The sequence below is a fragment of the Thermobia domestica genome, chromosome 6 (genome assembly GCF_964235325.1).
Source record: "Thermobia domestica chromosome 6, izTheDome1.hap1.1, whole genome shotgun sequence".
NCBI classification, from domain to species: Eukaryota; Metazoa; Arthropoda; class Insecta; order Zygentoma; family Lepismatidae; genus Thermobia; species Thermobia domestica.
Genome location: NC_137459.1, coordinates 154,331,435 through 154,349,779, shown reverse-complemented (window position 1 = coordinate 154,349,779; position 18,345 = coordinate 154,331,435).

Here is an 18,345-nt window from a genome sequence, read left to right as displayed (position 1 = left end):
GCAGAACATATAACGTACAAAATTACAAATTTACAATCAATTATTCAAGTACGAATATCCATATAACGAAAAAGATTGTGGAGTATTTAGCATAACTATATCTTAATATCGTCCAGCATTTCTTGTTGAATAAAATAAATCTAGTCTTAAGTTTTTTTTTTATTTTTTTATACGTCATAAAGAGTTTGAATACATTTAATTTCTTGGTCTGCTCACTCATTTGTATTGAAAATTTCCAGTCTGGGTGGTTTCCAAAACACGTTTATGCACTTTAAAGCTTTTCTTTCTTTCTTTCTTTCTTTTTCTTCTTTCTTTTCTTTTCTTTTTTTTAATGAACATGCAGTCTGGTACATGGTTTCTGACTACTTGTATTGCAGATTTGTTTAGCAAACCAATGTTTCGCCCCCCTGTAAGAGATTAATTTAGAAATTTCGCATATGAAGTATCTTCTCTCTGTTGAAGAATTCCATCTTGAGATGCTTTCTGAAACTTTACTGCAGGGATTTTTTAAAGTTTCTTTCAAGACGGAAAGTTCTAGTAAAATAAAATTGCCATCGAGCTCTTTCAGTAATCTTTCGTTTATCATTCTTGGAATTCATATTGTAAGCTACATTACGGCTAAGCGGTTAGCGTAAGCGTGTTTTTGGAGTGGGAGACCTGTGTTCGATTCCCGGCGGGAGTTCATGTGGTTCGGATCACACGTTAAGTTGTAGTCCCACGTCTCGTTTAGCCTTGCTGCTGAATGGGACACTAAACTCCAAGTCAAATTTATATTGTGTTTTCAAATCCCGAGACAAATAGACATTCAATATTAGATAGTGTGTTGTTTTCTCCAAGTTCGTCATGCACTACTACGGAAAACACTCGGCCAAAATTATTATGTTTACAACTTATGCATTGTGTTTATTTTGGACAAAAAAAAACTTTGTAACTGAATGGTAATTCCATTTCTTCTTCTAGTGTTTACATTCGTAGTGTCTACAGCATATTTATATTATTCCACAAAACATATTCGTCGAAAACACTTGTTATTTGTTCCTTTGACAACATTATCCACTTTTCTATTTGGTACATCTTGACTTTTCTTCGTTTACTTTCCAACACTAGAATTTGATATATTTCCTCATCAATGCGTTTGTTGTCAAAATACATTAACCAGTTTCCTAAGGGTGATGCATTATTTTTTTCTTCTTTAAGTTTAACAACTTCTTTAATAGTGAATCATTTAATGCAGATTGTAAAAGTGTCTCAATGTCAATCTCATCTGGAGTTAGTTGTCAGCAAATGGTTGCTAATTGGTAACTTTTAACATTTTACTCATTTAGTTTTAGTTTTGGTTTCGATATACATCTTCCTTGTCCTTATGAGTTGTTCTGAATTTTCGGATTCTTCATAATAACTCTTATTATCTTCTGTTTCAAGAGTTGACACTGTATGTATGGTTGTTGTTGCTGCTGAAGTAGACTACAAAAGGATTTTTACTCTTTTGAAAGGATAGATAGTTTTGGAACTCTCAGGGTTTCCAGTTTTCTACCCGACTTGTCCTTTGCTTTCGATCTGAAGATTATGTGACCCTTTGTCGTAAATGCACAGCCATTCACCATTTTCTATCGCGATATCAAAAACTTAATCCAATTCATCATATTTCCTTCGTTTTACGCATTCGTCGTGTGTGTCAGTGATTTATTTATTTTTGCTTCTACGAGTTGAATTGATGAATTTGGGAAATTAAATTTATTTTGGCATAAATATGTTACTTGTTCGCCGTTTCCTTTACACGTTATTTCCTTCCTTTGGTAGATGCTCCAAGAAACGAATATTGACCAACAATTTGATTTCGAGTATATCCTTCCAATGATTGTTCTTCTAGTGGAACAGTTTCTTTTTTCCTATGTGATTCTTGAAATTGTGAGAGATTATTCGTTCAAATTTTCTTGTTTCTTTCAGTGGTAGAATTACCTTTCTTATCTTATTTATGATTAAAAATCATATATCTGTGGTGCTCTACTCGATATACAATTATACAAATGTCACATAGCGACGTAACAAAATTACAGTCAACAGTTTCACAATGCGGTACACAGCTTCAGATTTCTATGTGTCATTATTTCTGAATATGACATACACCGGTTGTCATATTCAGATAACTCAGGTAACTCAGCAGATGAACCTGCTCAAGCAACTATCGTTGACTTAAAAGGTGTAGGTAAATGACCAACAGCAATTAACGATAATCTCAGGATGCTGTTTGTTCGACAAGGCTCTAGCGTAGTTCAACATATGGATTGCAATTTCATTGATGTTGTTCGTCAAGGAGATTCAACCAAAGGTGAAACGAGAAAATGTATTCTGGATTTGTTTTACCGTACTCTTCCAAATTGAGAGAGGATATTGCAGCTCTGTTCTGCTTTTTGCAGCAAATAGTTATCACTTGAAAGCCACGACTTCTGTGTTTACTCGGTAGGCGGTTTCAGAAAGTAGTGGAAATTAAATCCAAAAATACCTGACCATGAGTTTGTTGTAGCACTCCACGACAGCTTTGAGCGATGGAAAACTTTAGAAATCCGAACTAACCGACGGAAAGTAGTAGACCATAAAGCACAAAATTTTATCATAACAAAAGAAAGTAAATGAAGGGATATTCTTACACGAATGTTCAATGTAATTAGGTTACTAGCTGAACAGAACTCAGGGTTTCGAGAAGTATCATCTTATAGCATAGTTCCTAACACTCTCTCCTTAGGTGCAAGCGGCATTGGGTTCGATTCCCGGTGGGAATACCCTGCCAAAAACGTGTAGCAACTTTTTCAGACACCCATTCTGAGTGAGATTTTTCCTTGGTTTTCCTCATTCACACCAGACATGTACTGGAATGGTACTTAACACACAGATCCCAGACCGATTCCATCCTTCCTTCCCCTTGCCACAGATAGTGTGTTCACTGAGGGACGTCATTCTTTATTCGTGACGGTCTTAAGGCCATACATGCCAGCAATGCCAAGAAAGATGCATAAATAAAATAAACGTTTCGAGAACACCAGAAAAGTTTTGAAGAGACTGTCAGCGATGAAAATAGGAGAAACCTTTTGGTGCTGATGAAGGTCAAGATAAAAAAAATACTTTTTTATACTTGCACCAAACATTTAGAATGAATTTGCCGGCGTGTTGGGGAGCAAATGTGGAGTAAAATTGTTCAGCAAGTTAGGTAATCAAAATATTTCTCCATTAATTTTGAGAGTACGCCCGACTTTTCACACAAGCACCAAAATAGTAAAGTTTTATGGTATGTGAAATAAGAAATAATGAGGAAGGAATATCTGATGACATTGATTCTGGACAAAATCAAGAAAGATGGATTAGAAATTCAGAACTGTAGAGGATAAGTATACGACAATGCTGCTGTAACGCCGGGTGTACATACTGAGCTCCAACAACACATAAAACGGATAAACCCTAAAGCACAGTTCGTAGCATGTACTGTACAGCCACGAACATTAGAGAGTGGAGGTTGGATATATAAGAAACGGTAGCCTTTTCCAGTAGCAGCATAGTTTCACTGTATGTCTGATAGTTGGACAACCAACATGACAGCAAATACATGCCCGATAACATAACATAACATGTTAGGGTATTCCTCCACTTGGAGGAAAACGTATTACTATCTGAGAGCATCACTTAGAGAAACAACCACGAGATAAATCTCCAGAAATTCCATTCACAGTAAGTTCAAAGAGATATGAATTAATGCAAAGAAAACGAAAAGAATACGCATCATGCAGAGACCGAAAAAGTATGGAAAGCTAAACAAAATGAGAAAAGAAGGAAAGGGGGAAAGGAAAGAGCAAAAGACATGAGAATAAATTAAACTTTAACATTTAAGGATAAACAGACTGCGTCTCTCCCCCTGCCTCCTGTATTGTTTTGTTTTTTCTCCCTTCATAGGGTAAATGTCCTTCAGTATCATTTATAGTGTTTAATTCCTTAAAAAAATGTAACTCAGTCTAGGCTGAGACTCGAACACAGAATTTTTAGAACGACAGTCACACACGGTACCTACTTATCTACACAGGCTCTATCAACTATGTTTATAAATTAGCCATTACACGCACTGTTATCAAACGTGTTAAATCAGCCATTGTCGGTGAGTTACCCCAGTTACACTTGAAGTTTTAATTTTATTTACGGCCTTTAGCCATCTACGGCAACAGGCCCCATGTTTTCATTAAGAGCATTTGTTTTGTAGATTAAAATCAAGAATAAATTAATCTATTTTGAATTAATCTCTTGGGTGCACCAACACACACACACACACACAACACAGAGACACACATGCATCGTATATATAATATATTATCGGATTGATTAAGGATTAAATGAGTTATTTCGTAAATTTACCAAACATGTCTTGAAGGATGTCGTCGCAATAGTACTTACATCTTGTAGCGTTGTTACGTAACACACGCAATATAAATAAAGCTTCAAAACCAGAAGTTACAAGTTGTGCCGTGGGTAAGTCGGTAAGATGTCTGCTTCTTGAGTGGAGCAACGCGGGCTCAAATCTCGGCTGGTTCACTTTGATTTTTCTTTCTCTCAAAATACATTTCTATATGTTTGTATTTGCCACTAATAATTGCTTTATTGCATTTTTTGTAGATTAACTTAAATTAGTGGAGGTTAAATAAAGTCAGGAAGGCTAAGATAAATATATGACTGCTTTATACGTGTGTGCAGTCCAGAGATGGAGTGAGTCAGTGGGTCAATTGGGTCAAGATTTGTAAATGGGACGGGGGTCAACAGGATGTGACACACTGCGACACACAACCCACCGTGACCCACTATTACCCAACAACCCATTCTGACCCACGCTGACCCATTGATCCACTCTGACTTACCAACTCATTCTGCTCAGTGCATTGTAGACAGCTTCCTCTGAGCACTGATGAATTTGTCTACTTTTTACTTTCAAGGCCTCCCTTTTTCTTCTTTTTTCATTTGTTTTTATTGAAGAAAGAACTTCAGGCACTATTGCAGAACTTCAGGCAATTGACCATATTTGGAATTCTAATAATAGCAATAGGACTTACTGCTAGACTTTCCAGACACATCCTGTGTGTTTTTAGAGGAGCTAACTACTGGAAAAAATAGCGAATCACCTATAATGTATGAATTATTATATTAAAAAAAATGAATATAACTATGTGTGTGTGATCATCATGATCAAATTGCAAAGCCAACTGAAGTGACATTGTTCATATACATAGTTAGGCCCTAATCTCAATATCATTTTTAAAGCTCTCTTTTATCGGGGAAGGGGTTATTTTATATATATATATATATATATATATATATATATATATATATATATATATATATATATATATAGTTGATTTCTAAAAATAATCGAAAACGATCGATATTTGTTCAGAAACAAATTCAAAAGCAATTATTGAGAAATAAAAACTACAATGTTACGCTTTTCACATCTACTGCTTTTTAATATAATAATTGCTGAAACTTGTGTTTATATATGGAGCGTTCACAACATAAGGGTATCACATCATGAAGTTGTGAGGAAAATGGACATAAAATATGTACTGTAAGCTTAATTACATGGGAATTTCAAATTTGTACGGGATGTTTAATTATATGGCCAATTTTAAACTTGTTTTTACTTTGGTCTACTTTACCTTGATTTGAGACTTTCAAATTTCATCCTATTTTCCACTGAAAATGTCTGTAAGTCAACAAAGAAATAATTATATATGATAATTAAATTTAAATTAATCGCAATTTGGCCCATGACAAACACTTTACCATTGTATATCATAAAGTTCAGACCCACTGGTATTGTAACAGAGCGGTGCTTGAGCATTGAACCGTGGAAATTCAAACTCGGATTAGTGATAATTTCACAGCCTTGTTTTATTACAATTTTAAACTTTATTTAGTTTAGAAGAAAGCATGGATCATGGGTCAGAGTTGATGACGATAGGTTTTGGTGGGTCGGAGTTGGTCACAATGGTTCAGAGTGGGTCATAGTTGGTGGTGGGTCGCAGTGGGTCACATGGTGTTGACCCACGACCCACTCAGAAAACTAGACCCACTGACCCACTCTAACTCTGATTAACGCTTCGATATCTGGAGTAAACAAGTTCTGCCAGGGGACCCTTTTTGTTTCAAAATATATTTTTATATGCTCATATTTTATTATTAATTACTTTCTTGCATTTTTCCTACATTATCTTACATTAGTGATCGTGGTTTAGGATAGATTATACAAAGAAAAATACGGTTATGTATGTTTACACTTTCGTTTCTTTCTTTCAAAATACACCCCTATCTGTTCACGTAGTCCAAAAGTAGGCATACACTTCTATATTGATCAACTATAACATTCTAGTTTATGAGTTTTTTTTCCTTCGGCTCTTCTGAGCTTAATATGTAAGTAAAAACAACAAATAATAATGAAACTAAGTCTACCTGATGGATAAAAATAAGAAATTATATAAAATGCAATGAGCTGATCAGTACGGTACTGTATACTTATTTTTGGGCAACCCTGTATATTACTAATAATTTATTTCTTGCATTTATTAATAACTAGCTGAAATACCCATTTTTCGCATGGGTCAGATAAAATATCTATGTAAAAAACTGAACAACGAAACGAAAAGATATCGGTCATTTGCTACTACTTTTACATATCCCGGTAAACGCCCCCTGAGACCCTGGTTCGAAATTTAAAAGAACGCCTCTCGTCCCCAGGCGATTGGGCTGTATTTGGAAGTCAACAGCGTGAAAACTAAGGATTTGACACTAATATAGGTCATTTTGGAATATTTTTATATATTTCGGTACTCCACCCCCCGGGCGACACCGACCCGCATACTATGGTAGCCGATTTTGAAAGACATCGCTAATGAAAATGTCACCATTGATCTCAGCGACCGCGATAACTATGAATTCAAGACAAATATCCGTCATTTTCTAATATTTTTACATGTCCCGGTAAACGCCAACTTCCCCTGAGACCCCTGCTTCGAATTAAAAAAAAAAACGCATCGTCCTGGTCTGGAGCCTGGATAAAGGTATTCGTAGTAACTTTCCGCGAACTCGTCTGATTCCGAGGCCGCACACAGACAGACACACAAACAAACTCGTATTTCATACACACAACAGATAGAAAAACCCAGAGCATTTTTTTTTTTACATAGCACAGCGTTCTTTGGCATAGAACGTTGCTATGTTGTTTCCACCCAGTTAAGCCTTCTACTAAGTGCCAGGGGAATTAGTCTTTTATACGTAAATTCGTCTGTTGAATCTGCCTATTCTATCGAAGTAATGGTTCGCGTGTACTCCCAGTATTAGCTATTTTGTTGATATATTGACCTTGAAGAACCAACAAATGGATTTTCATTGACTCGCGAGTCCCCTTTGTCCGTGAAGTTGATATACAGTAGAAATGACCTATGCATTATTAACCCGATGTAAAATAGAAATATTATATTGGTTTTATCTGAACACCCACAAATTTGATATACCAAGAGGCCTTCCCACAATTGCTTCCAATCCGGCATAGATTTCACGGTTAACTTTTTGAATTATACACGAGAGTATCATTGATATGTTAGTGTTAATAATATTTATGGAACTAAACAGACTGTAAACTTCCGAACTATGCCGTGGATAAAAGTCGGAAGTCTTATAGAGTGGTTTCAGCCGTGTGTGTGTGACAGATAACAGAGCAAGGACAGTAAGTGATACCGAGAAGTGATTTTCTGCCATCCAAAAAATAGGTTCCATCTCATCCGTTAACTCCATATTCAAGCCGGAAGTGGTTCAAAGTAGCTATTTCTAGTGTTGCCACGAGACGAGACGAGACGTCTCGTAAAATGTCTCGTCTCGTCTCGTGTCTCGAAATTGCAAAAAACCGGTTTTGAATTTAAAACACACAGCAAACGTAACGTTTTCGATGTTACTCATATGACACATTAAGATGTTAGAACATTGAAACCGTTACGTTTGCTCTGCATTTTCTCTTTTTTTAAATAAAGTTAAGGGTGATACCCTTGTTAGCTTGTTTTTATTAAATTATTTCTTCATGTTTAATTTTTCGGCTGTTTCTAGTATACACTACTTAATTTCCTACAGTAATTTGAGTCCGGCATTTATAATTAAATTTAACTTTTGTTTCCATTGCATTTTATTGTCAATAGTAAAGGTGTCTTAAAACACATTTAATTTTGACTGAGGGAATGAAATTTATTCACGTATTTGTGAACTCGAACCCTGCCCTGGATGACTTGTATATTTCCTTAACCTTACTTCTTACAACACAGGTATATTTACACGGTATAATTACACCTGTGTTGATTCAACACCATGGGCGGAGCTATGGGGGGGCATGGAGGGCATTGCTCCCCGACTTTTTGACAAAAAAATGAGTTATTCATATTAATTCCACACTCGTCTAGGAAGTATTCCACATGTACGAGACCGACCAAAAGGTCTGCCCCAGCAGACAATTCCTAACTCCGCCCATGTTCAACACAATGCGGTGACCCAGCGTGACTACCACTTTTTGTGTTAAATCAACACAACACACGGTGTTGATTTTCGTATTGGGGAAAAAACTTAGCTGCAGGGTGATTTGAACATGGATTACCCAATTAGAAGTCGAGCGTCTTACCTACTTGGCTAACTCATCAGACAGAAAAATCACTTGAAACAGTATAGAGATAAAAAATGTTGCTGAACACTAAACACAAAATTACTTTCGCGACTTATACCATGATTTAATTACTTTTTCAATGGTCAACTAAAAAGCACATTCCCCTATTCCTTTCAGTACCCTTTCTGTAGTTTTATTTTTTTAAGCCACTACACGACCTGGCGACGCGACGGCCAAAACATTTTTTTTCATCACGCTTTTGTTATTGTCTCTGGAGCCAATCATGGCATAGCTATTACTAGCGTCGAATCATAATACTAAATATAGTATTAATTGAAATATGCCAAGTTCCATTTTGTTCTACAGTTTCCCTGTCAAAAACTTTCTTATAGGGCTATTATCTTATCTAATATAAGTGTGTTAGGACTTGGGAACGATTAGGGAAAGTTAGGAAAGTCACGCCGCCATTTTGAACCTGTCTTAAGACCGTCTTTACTATTATAATTATCGTGTGCTATTACTAACTCAAGTATCGCAGTAGATATGCCTATCTGACTTTACTCGCGGTTTTAGAGAGTAAGGTAGGTTGTACGGAACACTATTTAAAAAGTCCTAGTGAGTCGGCATTGAAATTTTGAACACGTTCAGGACGACCTATTTCAATTCAGTTTGGGATTTTACTTCGTAGGAGCTTTTATTTTCAGTTGCTTGCCAGCCTCTAAACGTGCCGCCTTACTCGCTCCTCCCAACAGTTCCTCTTGGGCCAGTGCAGTCACATCGAACTTAACTTGTCACATTAACATTACTTGATATTAATGTCTTCGTTTCCGACGTATCTATGAGCAATTTATATTAGTGTATTCGTGCTGATAAAACAAATTTCAATGTTTCAGAATGTAACAAAAAGAAAAAAATTCAGTTTCGAGGAGTCTCAAACCAGCAACGCAAATCTATCTTCAACATTGGGAGGGTGTTGACGGGTAAGACCGTTCCCGTATTTTTTTAAAGAGATGTTCAAAATATTTATAAGTTGAAAAACAACACTGTGGAGGATCAAGGAGCGCCTTCAACATTGGGATGCTGGCAGATTTGAGGCTTATTCTGAAGGGAGGGAGATGAGACTCATATTACGGTAAATGAATCTGATTTCTGAGACGAACCTGTTGTATATTATATGGCGAGGTAGATGAAGTGGCAGTCGGACACAAATCATCACACTTCTACCCCAGAAAACACATTTCAAATCGAGTTACTGGGAGGGACAGTCCCCCTGTTCCAAGATGGGAGGGGAAACATGTCCCTTCTCATCACCCGGGAGTTGCGCCAGTACCTCAGACAATTAACTGCAAAGAAATATTATCTTGCAAATTAATTTTTTCCTTGCCTTGTGAACTTGTTGAATTTATTTTTAAGACCTTTACGCAACTTTGGCTCACGCCGAATATATGATGGTGGGAGAATTTGTGGAATAAAGAAAGTGGTAGTATACAAGACAATGCCGATAAAACACACACACTCGATGTTTGTCCACCAGAAAGCTCGTATGGCACTAACAGAGATCGAACCGACTACAACACGCACGAGAGGTGAACACTTTACGGCGAACCTATCGTAAGAATTCTTGTCGTGTGTTCTGGGTAATAACTTTGTTGTATTTTGATTAGCATGGCGTAGTCTGCTACATTTGACTTCCATTTCCATGATATGCTACTATATTTTTTACGAGACAAAACGAGATGAGACGAGACGAGGCATAACCTCTCGAGATGCGACATGAGACGGGGCGAGGACTTTTTTCGAGACGAGATACGCTTTGCACGAGACGAGACAACCTTAAGTCTCGTCTCGTTGCAACACTAGCTATTTCCAGTTCTAACACTTAACACATAGATGAAAATGGCAACATACACGGAGATATTTTTTCGTAAACGAATTCGTGTGTATAAACATCATATCATGGTCATCCACAATACTCTACTAAAATTGAAAATGGTTTGTTTATTAATACTTCCGGTTTCAATACCAGTTTTGGCTTTTATCGTCATAGCATGAAACGGTAGCAGCAAAAACTGACTTTTGAAAAGGTTTTACCAGCCAAAGAACACCAAGAGTATCCAAAATACTCTACCAAAACCATAAATGGTTGAGATTTACTATTACTTCCGGTTTCAATTTCCGATTTCCACCTAATAAAAATAGTAAATGCTTCAAGTTGTGGTCTTTTGCGATGAATTCAGTGTCCAAAGAATAGATTTTATTTCCTCCGTTAACCTTCTACTCAAACCGTAATTGCTTCAAATTAGCCATTAAGCGGTTAGCGTACGCGCCTTTGGCGTGGGAGACCCGGGTCCGATTCCCGGCGGGAGATCATGTGGTTCGGATTCCACGTTAATCAGTAGGTCCACGTCTCATATAGCCTCGCTGCTGAAAGGGACGCTAAACTACAATAACTCAACTCAACTCAAATTAGCCATTTCCGGTTTCAACGTTTGTCGATATACAAAGAAAACGATAACGGATAGTGAAAAGCGTTTTCTGCAAACGATTTAGAATATAAAGACAACATATCATGACTATCTACAACCCTTTACCAAATTCGGCTGTAGTTGGAATTTACTATAACTTCTGGTTTGAATAACGGTTTCAACGTTTATCTCTATAGAACGAAAACGGCAGCAGATACCGAGAAGCAGTTTTAGGCAAACGATTCAGCCTCTCAACAAACATACTCGTTACTATCCATATAACTCTACCAAAACTGGAAATTGTTCAAATTTACTAATACTTCTGGTTCCAATACTGATTTTCGTAGTGCAAAAATGGTAAAATATATTAAATGTGGCTTTTTGCAATCGATTAATGGTCTTAAGAATAGCCGACTCCTTCTCCGTGGTATCTTTGATCAAAGCAGTTGTTAAAATTAGCTATCTGTTTGAACGTTCCTCGCCATAGAACGAAAACAGTACCATATAGCTAGAACATTTTTGTCCAGACGATTTAACGTCTCAAAGCAACATACCATAATTATTGTCAACACCTTACCGGAACAGGAAGTGGTTGAAATTAATTATTACTTCCTATTTCAATTCTTATTTCCATAGAGCAGACAGTAGGATATATCAGGATACGGCTTTTTTTACAAACAACAGGAAGTGGTTCAAATTAACTAGTACTTCCTATTTCAATTCTTATTTCCATAGACCAAATAAAATATCATAGGTGGCGCCAGGATTTTGGTAATTTGGGTGAAGGCTAGGATGGGGCAAAACATCCCAACATTGTCACCAGAACGTTCTGCACAATTTAGCCTTAAGATCTCAAAAATAATTCCTAAGTTTTAGTCAAAGAAAGAAAACTAGAAAAAGACGGTATGATAGCAAGTACAGTGAAACCTGTTTTAGTTTGGCCACCATCGGTTGCATTGAAAATAGGCCAGCTTACAGAAAATAAGTGTGATTGGTGTATTTTTAGAACAGGATTTCTAGTATTATTTGATTATAAAATTTTAATGAGCAATACCGCCACAGTTACTTTTAAGTAATGTATATAGAGTAATCATAACAATACACAGTACTAGAAAAATACTACAGTATAGGTATTTAATATATATATATATATTTGTACCTTTTCCTTCCTGAAAACTAGCTTAGTACACTGAATTATTCGGATAGAAAACACAACCACGCAACTATAAAATCGAAACATATGTACGCAGTTTATTGAAATTGGTATCGTAGCACACTGAGTTATTCAGATTGAAAGTAAGAAAAGCAATATTAGAAATTCAATAATTTATATGCAGTTCATATGATTTTGTCGGCAGTGACAAATATTTTCTGTAGATACCTTTTGAAAAGTAGCAAATCAGTTATTAATAACAAATTTATTCATGGTGGTTCATTCTATACTTGTGTCTTTTATTATTTTTGGCACATATGCATATTCTAAATTTGTAGTATCTACATATTGTTAATGAGCCACAAGTGTTTCTCTTGGATCAAAAGATGTTTTGAGAAAATCCTAAGGGAATTCATATTTGAAAACTTCCGCTACCTTTCGACAAGCAGTCAGGTGCCAATAAATGACAATTGAGATAGTTAGCTTTAACCTTGAGAATTTTCCGGAATTACTAAAGCTCCCCACTGATGAGAGGAGCCGATATAGCTAATGGTTTTACCAAAACAGACAGGGTAAGCAAATACGTACGACCATTTCCTGAATTCCTGTACATGCTTTTTCTTATTCGCATCTTCCTTTACCACTCCTTTGTCAGTTTTAGTGTTCTGGCCATTGACCTCCAAGAACAAATCGTGGGAATCTATGCTTCTCTGTCTCCAATAACAAGTACAGAACATTTGACTCTCATACGGGAATACGAAAAAGTTAAGAAAAGTAACAAAACGTATTCGCGTAGCCAAGATACGCAGGTAAATTTATCATTATCAACATAAAATAAATATTGCTTCAATGCGGCCAACTTCGAAGATAGACAGGTGGCCAACTTACAGTTTAATAAGTAACGAATGTCTTATAGGAAAATGCAGGTTCAAGACGAAGCAGGCCAAGATAAGCAGGTGGCCAAGTTGACAGGTTTTACTATAACTTATGAGAAACTTAAGAAAACTCTAATATATCAAAACATAGGAAACAAGAAATATACAAATAGAAAGAATTATTGTAGGGAAATCTGAAAATCGAAGTTAATGTGGGTGCAGCTGCACCCACTGCATCCACTCTGGCGCCACCTATGTAGGAGATATCAGGAAACGGCTTTTTTTTACAATCAACAGGAAGTGGTTCAAATTAACTATTACTTCCTTTTTCAATTCTTATTTCCATAAATCTCTTGAGAAATGAAACTGAAGAATGTTGCAGCATTCAAGCTTAATTTAATACTATTGCGATATTTATATTCAATGTAAGACTCATATCTTACAAACGAAATTCAGTGCGTGACTGTTGATTACATAGAAAGTGTTGTTATGTATTGTTCAAGACATTAAACATAACAACTCATATTTGATATCAAGAAGTAACCTACGCATGCAAGACAGCACCAATACTGTTAATCTATGCCTGTACTATACAAATGAAAAAGACATTGTTTAACGTAAAGGAAATGGTTGAACCGCTCGGTGTGAAGTTTTTAACATAGTTAGCTCCTATCTCAAACTGGGTTGTTGTCACGTCATATTTATTAATGTGTGTATCCTAATAGAGGAGAGAGGCTTATAAATACATAACAAATAAGAGTACTTCGCGTTAGTGAGATGAAACTTAGTACCGAAAGAGGGGTTACTTTGCACAAGATTTAAGCCATTTTAATGAAAATCGCATGAAGCTTACAAACGTAATGTTTTAGAACACTGTATTTTAAACATATAATAGCTATATATATAAGGAAAACATTAGTGCAAGTTCATTAGTAAACATTCAGTATAACGGTAGTTATTGAAATGAAAACGTTTCTGTGCAATGTTTTCCCTTCAATATTTATACGTTTTACATTATACACAAAACTGCATGCAGTCTACAAATATTGATATTAGAATGATGCTACTGATATCAGTACTTAGTTAGATTTATCGATATTTGTAACGAAGTTTTGTATTTTCTGCTACCGGCACAGGAACTGCATTCTAATAGTTTAGCATATGTCCCACAAAAATGCCAACTCGAACAGAAAAAAATCTCCGTGAACTGATTTGCCTTGGTTATTCCTCATGTTCAAGAATATCATCCCAACCGTAATTAGTGGGAGTTTTACGGGATTTGGGACTTCCAGGCTGAAACCCACCCAAATTGCATGGTTTCTTTTTTTAAAAAAAATCTAATGTTAGTCATTCCTATGCGTATAAGCTGAAGCCCCCCCCCAAAGTCTAGTCGTTTCTAAAAAAAAACGAAGTCTTTGTGAGTGAAGTCTCTCTCAAACTATTTTTCTGTATCCGCAACTGTTCATAATTATTTTCCAACAAGAAATTCATTCCAGCATCTTCCTAAATAGGAAATTGACCTAAATTTAGAATGCAGGATGTTCCAGTAGTAATAATTTCCTAACTAAGCGGTATTTTGGACCGGTGCAAAGTAACCCCGTGTAGAGACTGAAACTGCTTTCTCCAAGTTTTATTTTTTTTTATAACTTTAAACCGTTTCAAATTTCAATTTCAACTATTGCATCGAAGTTCCATTATACACAGTAGTATTCTACGAAACTGACTTAACTTTAACGGAAAATCTCGTACATGATATCTTTCAAATTTTGGCGGCCTTCACAGTCACTGCTTTCCATACCTCTAAAACAATGAACCCTCTCGGTAATTAGAGCCGATGTTAACCGCCAACATTATAGCCAAAATGCAGTTAGATGTTCTATCTTACGGTGCCAGTTGAAACTTCCTCTTTTCAGTTCGTGGTTTTGCCGACAGAGGACTGTGAAATTCTTTTCATATTTTGTGCAAAGTAACCCCGTCTTACGGTATGTAAAATCCTTATTAAAAACGAGTAAGCACGTAGCCAAGCATTTTGATAAATTTCGGTATGAAGTGAGGAAGAGGGTCAATTTCTATAACTTTTGTTCATCTAAGTGTGATGACATCGAGCTTGTATGTCTTGTGTTCACATTAAAAGGATGATCTGCTTGAAATGATTTTTTTACTATACTGTATGTAGCATTTGGTTCCAGTCGGATTTTCATAATGCTACATTCATTAACATGTGTGCTGTAAGAAGGAGGTGAAACTAGGTATATAAATATATTGGTTTAAAATGTGAGCTCATCTTCAATCGTCTTCAAAAATCAGCTTTGAAGGGGAGAGGAGGCAAGATCCAAATACATGGTGAATATGTCAAAGTGATATCATGATTGTGTGTCTGATCGAGTAACATGAGTTGTTCTTAAACCTTTGATTCACAAGTTTGTTTCTTCTCGCCACCAAACTACAGATTTAATTCTCATACCCTGCATTTGTTTCAAAGCAGTCGCTATTACCTGATCAAAGACTTCTGTCCGGCACTATACAGAAAATGCCCCCTCAATAAAAGAGAATTTAAAAAAAATGCTAAGACATGTTCTGTTTATTTATAATAAAGAATTGATATTCTGAATTTCGGCTCTCGAAGTTGAACGGATTGTGAGATACTAATTTTTTCGCAAAAATTCGGACCCCCTTAGAATATGTAATATAATGAAACCGATACGCGTATGATAACTTCCCAATTGGGAATGGGGCCTAACTATATACCAAAAATAATTTCATTTGACTTTGCAATTTGGATGTGATGATCACGCACACTTAGTTACATTCCATTTTTTAAAATAATAATTCATATATTACACATGATTCAAACATTTTTTCCTTGTAGTTAGCTCCTCTAAAAAAGTCACAGGCTGCGTCTCAAAGCTAACTAATAAGTCCTATTGCTATTATTACAATTGCAAATATCAATATCTAAAATTGCCTGAAGGTCTTTTTTCAATAGAAACAAATGGAAAAAGAAGAAAAAGGATGCCTTGAAAATAAAACGTAGACAAATTCACCAATTTTCAGAAGCTGTCTACAATGCACCGAGCATAATGGTTCGGTGGGACGTAATGCGTTGTCAAGTCAGAGTGGATCGGTGGGTCAGAGTGGGTCCCGGTGGGTGGTGGTCGCAGTGGGTCACGTTCTGTTGATCCGTGACCCACTGACCCGCTCCATCTCTGGACTGCACATACGGATAAACAATCATATATATCTGTTTTAACCTTCCTGACTTTACTTAAGCTTCACTAATTTAAGATAATTTACAAAAAATGCAAGAAAGTGATTATTAATGACATATATAAAAATATAGTAATGTATTTTGAAAGAAAAAGTAATCGGTGTACTCGAGACTCGAACCCGCGCTGCCCACTCAACAGCCAGACACCTTACCGACTTCTCCACGCCACAACTTGTAACTTGTGGTTTCGAAGCTTTATTTATATTGCGTATGTTACGTAACAAGCTACCAGGTGTCAATACTGGTGCGACCAACATCTTGAAGACCCATTTCGCAGTTACGGAATCACTCTTTTAACCCCCATTAATCCGATATCTACATACCTATATCTATCTATCTATCTATCTATGTATCTATCTATCTATATATATATATATATATATATATATATATATATATATATATATATGTGTGTGTGTGTGTGTGTGTGTGTGTGTTGACAACAGTAAATAAGAGTATACATTAATTCATTCTTGATTTTAATGTACACAACAAATGTTTTTAATAAAAACATGGGGCCTTTTGCGTAGACGGCTAAAGGCCGTAAATAAAATTCAAACTTAAAGTGTAACTGGGGTAACTCCGATAATGGCTGATTTAACACGTTCAATAACAGTGCGTGTAATGGCTGATTTATAAACGTAGTTGATAGAGCCTGTGTAGATAAGTGGGTACTGTGTGTGACTGTCGTTCTAAGGATTCTGTGTTCGAGTCTCATCCTAGACTGAGTTACATTTTTTTTTCAAGGAATTAAACACTATAAATGATGTTCGCGTTTGATACTGAAGGAAAATTACCCTATGAAGGGAGAAAAACCAAAACAATACAGAAGGCAGGGGGAGAGACGCAGTCTGTTTATCCTTAAATGTTAAAATTTAATTTATTCCCATGTCTTTTGCTCTTTCCTTTCCCTCTTTCCTTCTTTTCTCATTTTGTTTAGCTTTCCATACTTTTTCGGTCTTCGCATGATGCGTATTGTTCTTTTCGTTTTCTTTGCATTAATTCATATCTCTTTGAACTTAACGTGAATGGAATTTCTGCAGATTTATCTCGTGGTTGTTTCTCTAAGTGATGCTCTCAGATAGTAATACTTTTTCCTCCAAGTGGAGGAATACCCTAACATGTTATGTTATGTTATCGGGCATGTATTTGCTGTCATGTTGGTTGTCCAACTATCAGACATACAGTGAAACTATGCTGCTACTTGAAAAGGCTATCATTGCTTATATATCAAATCTCCACTTTCTAATGTACGTGGCTCTACAAATTGTTACATGAATCTGACCGGTTTACACGCTGCCTTTGTTGCTATTAAGCCAGTCACATTTTTGGGGGGGAGGGGAAGACTGAAGCGTGCTTTTGCTTTTTTTTCTCGTCAAACCACAAGTGGGACGGTCGTACTGCTGTTACAGGAAAATGTTAAAGCGCATGATTCAAACTCTCTGCACTGTACTACAAAATACAGTTAAGCTGACGAGGAATCACTTCCTCAAAATCCTAAAGTGTTGGAACAGTTTTCAGCAGATGCAACAGAAAACGTCGCAAAATGATCCAGATATCACCTTATTTTACACTGTACACAGTCGTTCACATTTTTGTGCTATCTTGGAACCTGGAGCGTGCTCTTGAGGAAATCAGTGACACACAGCTGTACTTGCAATGAGAGACAGTATTATGCGGCAAAAATCTGTGCATTGGAATTGCTCTTACTGAAGAACCAATATGATATTTTGGATGACGGATTCAAGTATACGAGGAATTTTTGTGATAAGCTGAACATTGGGCTTCCACGAGGAAGCGAATTCACGGTAGTTGATCTGTAAATGTTGGATTATCATACGAACACCAGCTGAGAGGACGGATATTTATAGCCCTGGACAATATCACTTAAGAGATTTCTACACAATTCCAGC